At 47.7% G+C, this 15,001-nt stretch overlaps 1 long non-coding RNA gene across 1 annotated transcript in view; it reads right to left on the reverse strand.

Annotated features, from left to right (window-relative positions):
- Positions 1-881: 881 nt before the first annotated feature.
- Positions 882-15,001, reverse strand: part of LOC127189646 (uncharacterized) — a 28,421-nt gene continuing 14,301 nt past the window's right edge. The window contains exon 3 of the long non-coding RNA XR_007830666.1: positions 882-1,257. This is a non-coding gene — a long non-coding RNA (uncharacterized LOC127189646). The remainder of the gene's footprint in view (positions 1,258-15,001) is intronic.

Here is a 15,001-nt window from a genome sequence, read left to right on the forward strand (position 1 = left end):
GAATTCTGCTTAGTAGAGATGAAACGTCAGCACACCAGAATTCCTGTGCCAGTCGGTGACTAGAGTAACCGCAGGAAAGGCAGGTGGTGTCACCAGTGTCACCGGGCATTTGTTACAAGAATCCAAGAGGGAAAGTAGGCAGACACCTCCCCAACCATCTGGCCTAGCACCATTTTACAGATAGAGAAAGGGAGATGTGGAGAAAGCGCTTAGTCCCCAACTCTGCCTTCACCAGCAAAGTTCTCGACCCACGATCCACCCACGGAGCAAGCTCCCAGCTGATCTTCCTGCCTGCCCCAAAAAGTTTGTCGGAGATTAAGCCCTACCGTGGCTTTTGCTCTCTATTCAATCCTGCTAGGCCTAGCTGAGAGGCTGGGGAGCCCCCTCGCCTTTCCTTTCCCAGACCAGGGCTTGGGGAGCCGGGGGGGGGGGGGGGGGGGCAGGAGGAGAGGGTGCTCTTTCTGTAGCTTGTGTTGTTGCTTTCTGTAACAATGCCTTCTCCGCTGTGCTTCCGCCTGTCTGTCTTTCTCCTTCAGCCACTGTCCCCACTCTTCTTACCCGCTCCTAGAACTGCTGAGATGAATCTCTGAAGCCTCACGTTTCCGGAGTAATTGAGTTGAGCTCGCCTTGGTCGTGATCCGGAGGAGGCGGTAGCTGCCCATCGGTCTGGCCCTCCCCCAGCTCACTTAGCCCGGCCCCCTGTGATCCCGCAGAGAGTGAGGAGTGACAGGGTGCTTCCTCTTTCTCAGCCCAGCCGTTTTCTCCAGCTCTGTCTCCCCTCTCTCCCCCCTCCCCGCTTCATCTCCTGCACAAATCACATGGTGACAGCCCCATCCAACCTTTGGGGAAGGGTTTGTAAATGTGTCTTCCTTAGCTCTGATCTCCAAAGTGTTCCTTTTATTGCATTTGTCACGGTGAAGATTAAAGTCCCTGGGTGGCCTGCACTACAAATCACAGTCTGCTCTGGGAGCAGCTGCGGGTTGGGAACCAATGGAGGGGTCTGAGCTCTGTTACAGGATGTGCTGGTGTGTACACACTCACACATTCCCCGTGTGCAGCGTGCACTTGTACCTAAGAACAGAAAGATGTGGCCCCGGCGTTGTCATTCTGAGCCATTTGTCCTCTCTGTAGCAAACGGTGACTTCTTCCTCCAGGCTGTCCTCCGGGATCCCTCTGCCCACACGAGGCGCTGGGGGCGTAATTCAGCGGTAGAGCTCTTGACTAGTATGCTCGAGGTCCAGGCTCCAGTTCCTAGTACTGAAAGGAAAAGGAGACGAGGAGGTGAGTCTCTGCCCTTCTGTGGTGGATACCACTGTCCGCGCAGGCCTTTCATCTCTTCCATCAGGCGTGAGGAAAAGCTATGCTCACAACAGAGATATTTTGCTCTCTTAACGGGTCCAGGACAGGTCACCATCTAAACTCTCAAAGACCTCCGCCTAGGTCCCAGAGTCACAGCTGACCCGTCCTTGTCCACAGCTCTCACATCCTTTCTTTCTCATCCTGGACACAACTAGGGGCAGAGGAGACACAGCTGAGGGAGCGAGAGGACAAAAGCTCCCTTGTACATAGGGGGGGGGGGGACGGTCCCCTTCCTACCCTTATGAGGTGGGCTTCCTGCCTGTCCCTCATGCACATTCATAACATTCAAATTTATGCCGTAATCTCTGCCGCTCCATATGTATGAGCCTTTGATGGGTGTTTGGGTTTATGGGATGCACCCAGCCCTCCGTTCCCTCACCCGCCCACCGCCTCTAACCACTGCAAAGACGCTCGTACATAATTGACATCGGCAGATTCTTTCATTATACAAGATTTAGCATCTGCTCGGGGATCGCTCGCTCCTCAGTCACTATAGATGACTTTTCCCCGCGTTTCCTATTATCAATTCAAATTAGCCCCATCTCCCCACCCGACCAGTGCAGCGTTTACACTTGACAGTGAGGAAACAGCAAGGCTATAATGGGCTTCTCAATTATTTAGGCCCAGTTAGGCCAGGACCCAGAAGGCCTCAACAAGGGTGTGTGCGGGGATGAGGTCATCACAGGGAAAGGCTAAGGCAATAACTGGTTGATTTCTCCTTGACCTCCCTATAACCTTTTCACCTTTCATTTTGGGGACCTCCCCAATATTTGGGTCTATGAGGCTAAGACAATCCCTTAATGTCCCCACACGCACCAGCAGTGCCCTCAGGTGTATTTACTCAATAGGAGTGCCTACTCAACTGCCAACATTAACCAAAGAAGCAGGGGTCTTTCTTGCCAGTTACACTGCCCCCCCCCCCCCCCCGGCATATTTCTTTAAGGCTTGACGATGATTAGAGGCAGTGCCCTGGACCATAAAGATCAGTGAAACCAAACTCTGGAGTGTCAGGAAGAGGCAGAGAAACACAGGCCCTGAAATGAAGACACAGGAAAGCCTGAGACCTGAGAGGTGTCACAGGGGCTCTGGGAGGTGTCACAGCAAAGCAGAAAGCGAGGGAAGAGGCCCTTGCTCTGCTCAGCTGTGTGAGCTGTAATTAGGTCAGTGCTGCCCACTTGCTGTGCTGCTCCGGCTAGTCCAGGCCCAGCCTCCAGGAATAACTCCTGGACCCAGTGGCTATTCAGGAACCACTGGGCTCTCGGAAGCCCTCTAAAGGACCAAGAGCTGAGGCAGAATCTGCAAGTCAGCACCAGGCCTAAGCCTCAGAATACTGCCAGCCCTCAGCTGTGTCAGGCAGGGTCCAGGCAGCCAGCTCAGCTCCCCACATCCCTGGCCTCCCCAGCAAGCCCTCCTCTCCCCTCTTCAGCTCAGATCAGTTTCTGAGGGCAGTGATGGGGGAGGTGGCAGGTGGAGGGGGGACGTCTAGGGGGCTGTGGGATTAGAAGTGGCTTTCCCATGCTCAGCCTCTGCAGAATCAAAGAATTCCTCTGACTGGATTTACTCTAAGTCACAGGCGTGTGGGACCTTCTTTCCCTCTGCAACAGCTGGAAACAGCCCTAAATATGATTAATTAATGCTGTGAAAAGCCCTGAACGTGTGTGTGTGTGTGCGCGCGCCCACGCTTGCATGTGCATGTGTACAGTGGAGGTGGGAGGGCAACAGGAGGCATGTAGATTTCCAATTTGACCACCTAGGGGGCCCTCCAGGGAAGCCCAGTGACACCCCTCCCCTCCACCCACCAGAGACCCTTCTTTGACATCCATCCCAGGCAAGGTCATTTTATCCTGCCCTCAGTTTGTGACAGATTAGACCTTTCCTTTGTCCCAAGGGCACTGGGCTGTCTTCTTTCAGATGAGGGGTGGTAGTGGTAAGTTGGGGGCAGATGTGACATGTCCCCCTTTACAAGTGGAATATTCTCCAAACCTCACTTTCTGTTGCTGATTCTAGGGATCAGGGCCATAGCTCCCACCAGGCTGCTCAGACACAAGCCAAATGGGACCTACAGGGGAGCTCAGAAGAATCTGAATGGATGACTGACCAGCCAAGCTTCCTGTCCCGGAAATGTCTCCTGTTCATTCTTCTCCCCTACAGCTGTAAGAAAGACCAAAAGCCCTGTCTTGTGCCTTGCCATGCCCCAGGCCCAGCTGTGCGAGAGGGCCTCCATGCCCTAAGGTATGGACAGCTTTGCCTTAACAAGAGGTTGGTGATAATCAGTACTACTGATAATGAGAAGAAAAGAAAAAAAAGTGTGTGTGTATAGGTGTGTGTGTGTGTGTGTGTGTGTGTGTGTGTGTGTGTTGTGGGTGGGGTGGAGACATAGACCTTTCTAACAAATCACCCAAACTTCAGTTCTAGGTTTCAATAATGTCTTAGCTGGAATTTCTGTTGCTGGGAAGAGATGCCATGGCCACAGCAACTGTTATAAAGGAAAACATTTAGCTGGGGCTGGCTTACAGTTCAGAGGGTTAGTCCATTGTTATCATGGTGGGAAGTATGGCAGCAGGCAGTCAGACACGGTGTTGGTGAGGTAGCTGAGAGTTCTACATCTGGATCCAAAGGCAGCAGAGAGAGAGAGAGTGACACTGGGCCTGGCTAGAGCATCTGAAACCTTAAAGCCCATCCCCAATGACACACTTCCTGCCCATCCCCAATGACACACCTCCGACACACTTCCTCCAACAAGGCCACCCAGCTCCTAAGAGTGCCACTCCCTATGAATCTATAGGGGTCATTTTTATTAAATTCATCACTACTAGTAATAGTAGTAGTAATAGTAATAATAAATATATTGGCCAGGCACACTGGGCATGGTGGTGCACACCTTTAATCTCAGCACTCAGGAGGCAGAGACAGGTGAATCTCTGTGAATTTGAGGCCAGCCAAGTGTACAAAGCAAATCCAGGACATCCAAGGCTGTCTGGAATAAACCAACCCAACCAAAAAAAAAAACAACAACAACAAATAAATAAACATATTTGTATGTATACTTGGAGATTTTATATGTGCATACAATGTATTTTTTATTTAAAAAATTTTTAAATTGTATATGTGCGATTGTTTTGCCTGCATGATACCTGGAGGTCAGAAAAGGTCATTGGATCCCCTAAAACTGAAGATAAAGATGGCTGTGAATCCCTGTCCTCTGGAAGCAACAACTGCTCTTAACTTTTTTCTTTTTAATTTCTGAGACAGGGTTTCTCTGTGTAGCCTTGGCTGTCCTGGACTCACTTTGTAAAATAGGATGGCCTAGAACTCACAGAGATCTTCTTGCCTCTGCCTCCCCAGTGCTGGGATTAAAGGCAAACGCCACCACGCCCAGTGTTTGCTCTTAAAATTTTAAGTGCTGCGCCATCTTGTCAAACCTTACAGTATATTTTCATCCATCCCTGTTCTGCCCCTCCAATCCTACCCCTGCCCTGCTAGACTTCCTTGACTTTGTTGTTTTGTTTTGTTTTGTTGGTTTTTTTTTGGGGGGGGGGTTGATTTGTTGTTGCTTTGATCTATCTGTTTTTGTAACCAAGTCCAGCTAGTGTTGCCCATATGCCAGTGTATGAAGGGCCACCCATCGGGGCATGAAGAACGTACCAGTGACCACACCCCTAGAGAAAAATTATTCCACCTTCTGCAGAAGCCATAAATTGATAAGAGCATTGTGAGCCTCTCCTCCGTCTATGCTGGGATTCTGCCTGGCTTGACTTGATGCAGCTCTTGTGTAGGCAACGACAGCTGCTGTGACGTCATGAGTCCAACCTCTGTATCATGTGCAGAACATGACACCTCACAGCACTCCTTCCTGTCTCCAGCTCTTACATTCTTTCTGCCAGCTTTCTGGCATGTTCGCTGAGCCTTGTTGAAGTAGGGGGAGTGATACAGAGTTTGTTGTTGTTGTTTAGGGTTAAGCACTTGTCACACTTTTATCAAAATTTTGGCCAATTAGGAGTCTTTGCATTCACTGCTTTCCACTGCAAAAAGATTATGTGACCGAGTTTAAGAGTATAATAAATCTATGAGAATAAATACAAACACTTAAAAGACTAGAAATTATTATTTATGGCAATGGACTGATACCTGGCTTTCAGGAGAGCAACCCAGAAAGGTTTGGGAATGGCCAGATGTTTGTTGGGAAAAGGTCTCCATACTTCTTTATGGAGCACATAACAACCAACATTCCTGAACTGAAAGTCAATATCTGGGCATCAAAGCCAAGGAAAATGGGGATCGTCCTTGTCCAGCCCCGGCCTTTGCCTCCCAGGGAGAGGCTGACTTTTGCAAGACAGTGACCTTTAGGGGTGTTGGTAGAATTTCTGAAGTTTTTGTTGGTGGCTGAGTAGAGATGCTAAGCAGATCACTAGAGTGAAAGGTGATCCTCCACCCCACCCCCCATCCCATAGGGTTTCTCTATGTAGCCATGGCTGTTCTGGAACTTGCTCTGTAGACCAGGCTGGCCTCGAACTCAGAAATATACCTGCCTCTGCCTCTGCCTCTGCCTCCTGAGTGATAGAATTAAAGGTATGTACCACCATGGGTAGTGAAAGGTGAACTTTAAAGAGGGAAAATGAGAATAATTTCTCCTCCCCAACTCCAAAGGGGTCCAGATGTGCATTGGCTCTGCTCAGGGCCCAGCTATGCAGAGACTCCTGACCCCTGCCAGTTCCACCATGCCCTCTAAGCCTACAATGTTCCATGGCAAGGAGAGGGGTGGTTAGAGGGTAAGATGGTGTGATCATGGAGGCAGAGGTAGGGAGTTAGAAGCTGGGAGGAAGTGGCCAGGAAGGCAGGAAGGGGATTTGCAGCTTCCCGGGAGAGTCTTTCTGCTTTCCTTACAAACCCTTGCTTCTCTGGAGTCTGACAGTGGTATGAACACAAAGGGCTCCTTGCATGCAAAGGATTCTTTGCATCCTCTTCAGTGAGTGTATTTCTTTCTTTCTTTCTTTCTTTGATTCTTTCTTCCTTTTTTAGTTTATTTTTACATGTGCATTGGTGTTTTTGCCTATATTTATGTCTGTATGAAGGTGTCAGATCCCCTGAAACTAGAGTTATAGACAGTTGTGAGCTGCCTGTGGGTGCTGGGAATTGAACCTGGGTCCTCTGGGAGAGAAGCCAGTCCTCTCAACCACTGAGCCATCACTCCAGTCTCAAGTGAACGTATTTCTACATGAGCATATCTCTGTTCAGTGACCTTGTAGCTAGGGATAACTGGGTCAACAGAAAGAATAAGAATATAGATATGTGTGTGTGTGTGTGTGTGTGTGTGTGTGTGTGTAAGTCAGAGAACAACCTGCTACCACCTCTACTGTGTGTGTGTCCCCAGGGATCTAACTCAGGTTAATGGACTTAATGACAAGCTTTTACTTATTGTGTCATCTCACTGACCCTTCATTTTTATGTTTGAGACAGGACATCAAATAACTCAAGCTGGCCTCAATCTTGTTATTAGCTGAGGATGACTTTGAATGTATTTTATGTGTATGTGGTCATATGTCCAGGTATGTATATATGTGTGCATGTGTGCATGCATATGGAGGCCAAAGGACAATCTCATAAGTCATTTCTCAGACAATGTCTTCCTTTGTTTTTCATAGACATAGTCTTTCACTGGCCTAAAACCCTTACCAAGTAGGCTAGGCTGGCTGGTCAGCAACACCCAAGGACCCTTCTGTGTCTCCTTCCTCAGTGTCGCACCACACACCTCTTGGAAAGGGCTTTCTAAAACTCTCAGTCAACCATGTGGGTCAGGCCTCTACCAGAGAGGGGCCCATCACAAGACCAGCTCTGTCCATGAGATGTCCCATCCATTCAGGGGGCAGCTGCCAGGAAGCTTGCTACAAGCCTTTTATTTGCCTTTCCCAAAGCCAAGGCTAGAGATGGGAAAGGAAGAAATGGTGAGTTAGACAGAACCAGGGTCTCACACATCGTAGACAAGTGTTCTGTCATTGAGCTATACCTGTTAGCTCAGAGCAGAATTTTGTATGCGACTCCTCATAGAATGTTTGGGTCATCAACTGAGGTAGCCATTATTGTCATCTGCTGATGAAATAAGAAGACTGGGGCTCTTGGGAGTTTTTTGTTTGGTTGGTTGGTTTTGGTTTTTTTGAAACAGGGTTTCTCTTGTAGTCCCGGCTGTCCTGGACTCACTTTGTGGACCAGACTGGCCTCAAACTTACGAGATCCACCTGACTCTGCCTCCCAAGTGCACCACCATGGCCAGTGTGAGGCTCTTGGAGTTTAAGAACTGATTCAAAGCCACATATCTGTGAGGTGCTGAGTTGGGCACTTTCCATTCAGGGGCATTGCACTCCTCAGTAAGTCAGTATAGACTCTCACATCAGTGGGCATATGTTCCAGAGTTAACAAATGAAAATACAGGATTCCCAGGAAAACCTAAGTTCCATATAAACAAATAGGCTTTCAAACAGATATAAATGAGGTTGGAGAGATGGCTCAGCACTTAAGAACACTTGCTCAGCTGGCTGAGGTGCCACAAGCCTGTAACCCCAGCACTCAGGGAGGCAGAGGCAAGCAGATCTCTGAGTTTGAGGCCAGCCTAGTCTACAAAGTGAGTGCTAGACAGCCAAGGCTACACAGAGAGACCCTATATCGAAAAATAAACAACAACAAACCTACTTGCTCATGCAGAGGACTTGGGTTCAGTTCCCAGCCCTGCACCGAACCCAGTCCTAGTTCCCACTAGGTAGCTCACAGCTATCTTTAACTCCAATTCCAGGGGATCCAATGCTTCTTTTAATCTCCTCAGGCTCTTGAACACATGTGATGCACATACATACACTCAGGCACACACATACACATAAAATAAATAAGTATATCCCAAATAATTCAAAGGATTGGCTTATAGTAAGGATTGGCCTATATTTATCAGAAATTGCATTGTTCTGGCTCTTCTAGGGTGGGGTCACAGGCAAGGTCAGTCCTGCCTCTATCTTCCAAGAAAAACTGAAAATCTTTTGGGAAGGAGAAAGCCTCAATATGGCTGCTGGGGCATATTCCTGTAATCCCAGCAATAGGGAGTCTTAGGCAGGGGGATCTTGCATAGTTCAATCTGTCTAAATTAATAAATAGGCTTTATCTTTCTGATTTTCATTACAGCTTAGCATTAATGAATTCCATAGTGTAGGTAGAGGGATGGCCAAATACATAATTCCATCAATGTCTAAGACAAAAAAAAAAAAACAAAAAACAAAACAAATCCCAAACAAATATATTGGAGCTGCAGAGATAGCTCAGTGGTCAAGAACACTCGCTGCTCTTGCAGAGGACCCAAGTTTGGTTTCTAGTGCCCACATATAGTCAGAGCTGTCCATAAACTCAGTTACAGGGAATCTGATATCCTCTTCTGACATCCTGGAGTACCAGGTACAGGTATGCAGATACATGTCCAGGAAAACCACCCATGCTGTTAAAATGAATTCACACAAAATGAATGCACATAATAGTGTGTGTGTGTGTGTGTGTGTGTGTGTGTGTGTGTGTGTGTGTGTGTGTATTTGTTGTTGTTTGTTTGTTTTTTGTTTTTCGAGACAGGGTTTTCTCTGTGTAACAGTGTAACAGCCCCAGCTGTCCTGGACGAGCTTTGTAGACCAGGTTGGCCTCGAACTCAGAGATCCTCCTGCCTCTGCTTCCCGAGTGCTGGGATTAAGAGCATGTGCCACCATACCTGGCTTAAATAAATAATTTTTTAAGATATTTATTTTCACTTAAGTGTGTAGGTGTTTTGCCTGCATGTATGTCTGTGTACTAACTAGGTATGTGAAGTGCCCGGGGAAGCCAGAGGAGGGTGACAGATCCCCCTGGAATTGGAGTTACAGAGCGTTCTAGGCCATCATGTTGCTGCTGGGAATCAAATTCAAGTCCTTTGAAATATCATCCAGTCATTTAGTACTTTTAATCACTAAGCCATCTCTTCAGGGCCCTCTTCCTCCAATTTTCCCTCTGTCTCTCTGGTCTCTCTCTCTCTAAGGCAAGGTCTCATTCTGTAGCTCAGTCTTGTCTATGTAACCCAGAATGGCCTTGATCTCTTGAACTCTTGGCAATCCTCCTGCCTCAGTCATGGAGTTTGTTTTTGTTGTTGTTGTTGTTTGGTTTTTCGAGACAGGGTTTCTCTGTGTAACAGCTCTGGGTGTCCTAGACTCGCTTTGTAGACCAGGCTGGCCTCGAACTCACAGAGATCCATCTACTTCTGCCTCCCGAGTGCTAGGATAAAAGGTGTGCACCACCACAGGAGTATCCATAGTCATGAGGCACTAAACTCAGCTAAGCTCTAAAGTTTGAGAAGGTCTGGCCCCAGCACTGCATTTGAGGGTCATTTCTTCCTTCCTCACAAGAAAACACAACTGAGTAGCCCAGTAGGTAGATGATAAAGGAGGCAGCTCTTTTTTATCCCTTACGCCCATCCCCCCATCCCCCCAGCGCCACTAGTTCTGCCTCACCCTGGCCAAGCCTTGCCCTGACTCCACTCTGGCTCCCATCACAATCCTTGGCAGCTGAGCTCTGACAGCCTCCACCCCAGGCTCCAGAGCTCTCTCCAGCGCCTGCTCAGGCGTTTGCTCTTCTTGCTCCCGTTGGGCTCACATTCCTACTCCCAGCTTGCTTGCTCGGCTTGCTCGGGGCGTCTCCCTACTGAAGAATTATGTTGCATATAGCAGCCGCCACCATCTTGAACTGGCAGTGAACTTTGCTTTCTACATATAAATACAGATAGCAATCACACCCCAATCAGCGCCGAGGCTTCGGGGCATCATCTCAGCAACTCTAACTTTCCCATTACGATAATGTGATTTTCACTCAGTCTATAATATCACCAGCCATGAATAAAGCAACTGGCTCTTTCTGCCTCTCTCCTCCCCGCCCCCCCTTCCTCTCCCCACCAGCCTGACTCCTTTCTTTTCCTCCTTCTTGCCTTCCTCCCTGTCTGTCTCTGCAGCCCTCCTGGAAATATCTTCATCTCTATCTCTACATCTCTGAGCACCTCAGCCTTCCTCTCCTAGTCTCTGTCGCTCTCTCCCTCCTTGCCTTGCCGCGCACCGCCCCCCAGCCCCCCATCCTCTGGGACTCACATTCCCTAAATACTAATGGTGGGGATTTGCAGTGTCCTCAGGGTTGTTTTAAATTCTGCTCCCCAGCTCTGCCATCATCTGCTTTTGCCTGAAGGTGAGAATCTGCCAGGGGTGGGAAGTAGGGGTGAGACTGGATGACTGCTAGGTTTGGGGGTTGGGGGTTGGGGGTGAGGAAGTGGGGAGGGAAGGCTATGAATTAGATTTTTCTCTACTTCCCTTAGGTACCAGGATGGCTCTCTCAGCAAAGGACGCCCATCAAGAAAGCTCAAGCCAAGATTCAATGGCCATAGGATTCAGCGAGGGGGGAATGAGACATTCCTATTTAGAAGAGGGTTCTAGAGGCTCTGGTATTCTGCATACTGGGGGACCCACACCCAGACATTCCAAGTGCCAGACAATTGTGTTAGATAGAGCAGGTGAGAAGGTACTTCCTAGAGGCCTGAGAAGAGGAGGACCAGGTCCAGTCTTCCAGAATATCTCTTGAGTTCAGCTTGGTCCCCTGCAGAGCTGTCCAGGTAAAAGGTGCCTTTGCAAGGACCTGGAGCCAAAGGCCGGAAGAACCTTGATCAAAGTGTCGAGCCTCCTTTTCCGCTCCTGAAGAGGGCTTCTCTTTTCCTTTGTGGGGAGCCCCCAGGTTGGTAGTGATGCTGATAGGGAGATGGTGCTTTGGTCGTTTTTTTCTGCACCTCCTGGGTTTACTTACCCCTCCCCCCCACACACACCCTTGGCTTTTTTCAGTTATTAGCTGTGGCACTGTGGATAGTGCTCCTTTTTTTTTTTTTTTTTTTTTCCCTAAGCCTTAGTGTCTTCATCTATAAAATAAGAATTATATAAAACATAGTGTGATGGCACACAGGGGGCTGGGGCAAGATCAAAGTTCAGGATCATCATCAGCTGCATAGAGAGTTCAAGGGTAGCCTAGGCTACATGAGACCTTGTCTTTAAAAAGGGTATGGATATCTACTGTCTACTCTGAATTATATGATATGGGTGACATGCTTGGCACATTGTTAAATGTGCAATAAATGTTAGCTGTTATGATTACCATCACCAAATGTTGAACACTACCTCCTTGTGTTTAAGCTAAGCAGGTTATCACAGAGCCTGGGGATAGAGGAATTTATAGCAAGGTGGCCTTGGAAGTGTCACAGCCTCCATTTCCTGAACTATAATAGGTTCAGTCCTTGGCCCACAAGGTTGGGCCAGTCTTGACACAGTGCTGGCATGTGCTAAGGGCTCTAGGGATACTAGTAAGAACCAGACATGGTAGACCAAGCTGAAGATCACAAACACACAGCAGGGTGCCCCAGAGGCCACCCTTTGTGTGGGTTGGGATCTGGGGTGTGGTTTCTTAACATTTTCTGTTGCCCTGGTTCATTACTGGCCTTGACCTTTTACCCCTAAGCCAAATAAGGATGAGGGGTTGCTTCAGCTTCCCTGAAAAAAAATTTTTTTTGTTTGTTTCTTTCTTTCTTTGTTTTTATTGTTGTTTGTTTTGGTTTGTTTTTTTCCCCCAATAGTGTTTCTCTGTGTAACCCTGGCTACCCTGGAATTTACTTTCTAGAGCATGCTGGCTTGGAACTCAGAACTCTACCTGCCTCTGCCTTCTGAATGTTGGGATTAAAGGCGTGCTCCACCACTGTCTAGCTCAGCTTCCTTGATTATAAGAACTGCATTTAGTTGCCTATCTCCCTAGGCAGACATTATTTTAGACAGGGGCAAAAATGTCTAGAAGTGGGGTGATGGGGGAGGGGCGGAAGAGAGAGAGAGAGAGAGAGAGAGAGAGAGAGAGAGAGAGAGAGAGAGAGAGAGAATTGCTATATAGCTGTAGCTGACCTGTAGCCTGATTCTGCTTCCTGAGTGATGGAATTATAGGCAGGTACCATCTTCACCTCTGTCTTGAAATGATTGATAGGTATAGATTTAAGTTTTGTTTTGTTTGTGTGTGTGTTTGGTTTTGGATTTTTTGTTTGTTTGTTTTTCGAGACAGGGTTTCTCTGTGCCACCCTGTCCTGGACTCACTTTGTAGACCAAACTGGCCTCAAACTCACAGATCTGCCTGCCTCTGCCTCCCTGAGTGTTGGAATTAAAGGCGTGTGCCACCACTGTCTAGACTTTGTTTTTGATTTTGGAGACAGGGTTTCTTTGTGTATTCCTTGCTGTCCTGGAATTAGCTCTGTAGAAAAGGCTAGTATTAAATTCAGAGATCTGCCTGCCTCAGCCTCCCAAGTGCTGGAATTAAAGGCATGTGCTACCAAACCTGGCTCAAAATTTTTTATTTATTTTATTTTATTTTATTTTTGGTTTTTGAGACAGGATTTCTCTGTGTAGCCTTGGCTGTCCTGGACTCACTTTGTAGACCACAGTAGCCTCTAAATCACAGAGATCTGCCTCTGCCTCCCAGAGTGCTGGAATTATAGGCGTGTCCTACCACACCTAGCTCAAAAAGTGATTCTTAAAGGTGTAGAAGTAATCAATTAGGATCAGACATCTGCATCCTACTTCTGTATTATATATATATAATTTTTAAAAAATGTGCTTTGGTGTTTTGTCAGGTCCCCCGGAACTGGAGTTACAGACAGTTGTGAGTTGCCATATGGGTGCTGAGAATTGAACCCATGTCCTTTGGAAGAGCAGCAAGTGTTCTTAACTGCTGAGCCATCTCTCCAGCTCTCTCTTTTTGTATTTCTAAATGTTGTTTGCTTGTTTTGAGTTTTCCTGGTTTCTTTCTGAAAGTTCCTTTGGAACTATTCCAGTGTGAACTCACACAGAAGAGAAGAGGAGTGCTCAGCTCCCTCAGGACAGGAATGAGTCTCAGGGCTGCAGATGTTAGAGCTGGGCCTGGGCACCTAGCATCACTGAGGAAAATCCAGGGGAAGAACTGGGGCCCAGTGTTTGGTCAGAGGCTAATTTTAAGTCCCTTCCCTCTTACTTAGCTTTTCCGTCCTGGCTATAAGAAGGATGATGCTACCCTTTGAGGTCCAGAAACCAAAGCACTCTTACTCGAGGACTTTAGTGAAAGGAGTGGGCGTGGTCTGTGAATTCACAAGATGATTGTCAGGTCTTCCTGTTCCTTTCACCTCATCTCCATGAGGAATATGACAGGGTCCATGCCTTCTGGGAGGTCACAGACCAGAGAGAGAAGCAGATGTGAAAGAGGCAAATCAGAACACAGTGAGGGTGTTAGTTGGCTTGTTGTCACTGTGACCAAAACACCTGATGAAAATAATTGACAGGAAGACAGATTTATTTTGCTCATGGCCTCAGTGGGCTCAGTCCATCTTGGGGCATGGGAGAAGCGTTCCGAGGAGCCGAGATCTACACATCATGGTGAGCCAGAAGTCAAAAAGAGGCCATGTCAGCACACAGCTCTTCCTTCTTCCTCCTCTCCTATTTCATCCTAGACCCAGTTCATGGGTCTGTTCACTTTCCTCTTTTGCTAATCCTCTCTGAAACACCCTCACACACACACACACAGTGTCTCAGTCTGGACTCTAAATCCACCCACACTGGCAAATAAGATAAACGTCAGAGTGGGAGCCACTCACAGTAGCAGGGCACAGGGAGACAAAAAGAAGGTGTCCTTTCCAGAAGCGGCTTCTGGAAGAGGCAGGCCCGGAGGGAAAGAAGGGCTTTGTTCTGTTCTGTCCTGTTCTGTTCTACTAATTTTTATTATTTTATGTATATGGTTGTTTGGCCTGTGTGTCACCTGCGTACCTGATGCCCATAGAGGCCAGAGGAGGGTGTCTGACCCTCTGGAACTGGTGCTACAAGTGGTGGACGCCATCATGCGGGGGCTGGGTTTGAACCCAGGTCCTCTGTAAGAACAAGTGTTCTTAACTGCTGAGCCATCTCTTCAGCCCTACCATCACATTCTTGCCCTGAGTGAACAGCTAGATAAAGACAGGTGAGACTAGAAGATGTAGAATAGGCTTGGGATAAATAAATGAAAAGTATTACTTTAAAAAAAATTTATTATGTGTACAATGTTGTATCTGCATGTACAACTGCATACCAGAAGAGGGCACCAGAACTCATCATAGTTGGTCATAAGCCAACACCATGTGGTTTCTGGGAATTGAACTCAGGACCTCTGGAAGAGTAGCCAGTGCTCTTAACCTCTTAGCCATCTCTCTAGCCCAAACAGTACCTTTTTACTGATGACACTGTTTTTTATTTTTGTTTGTTGTTTTGTTTTGTTTCGAGACAGGATCTCACCATGAAGCCTGGATATTGTAGAACTCTCTGTGTAGACTACACTGGCTTCAAATTCACAGAGATCCACTTGCCCCTGCCTCTTGACTGTGGGGATTAGAGGACTACACTCTCATACCCAGAAAATGAAGGAAACTGGCATGGGGGTGAGGGGGGTGGGTCAAACATTTTTCCCAGGCTCGCATAGCTGTGGAGCAGAAACCAGCTTTCTGCCCCCACAGACTTCAGCTAGCCTTTAAGTGTTGCCTGTTTTGTAGCGAGCCAAGCAAGAGATCAGAAGTCTCACACATCTGGAT

This window comes from Acomys russatus, chromosome 5 (assembly GCF_903995435.1).
Source record: "Acomys russatus chromosome 5, mAcoRus1.1, whole genome shotgun sequence".
In the NCBI taxonomy this organism is placed as follows: domain Eukaryota; kingdom Metazoa; phylum Chordata; class Mammalia; order Rodentia; family Muridae; genus Acomys; species Acomys russatus.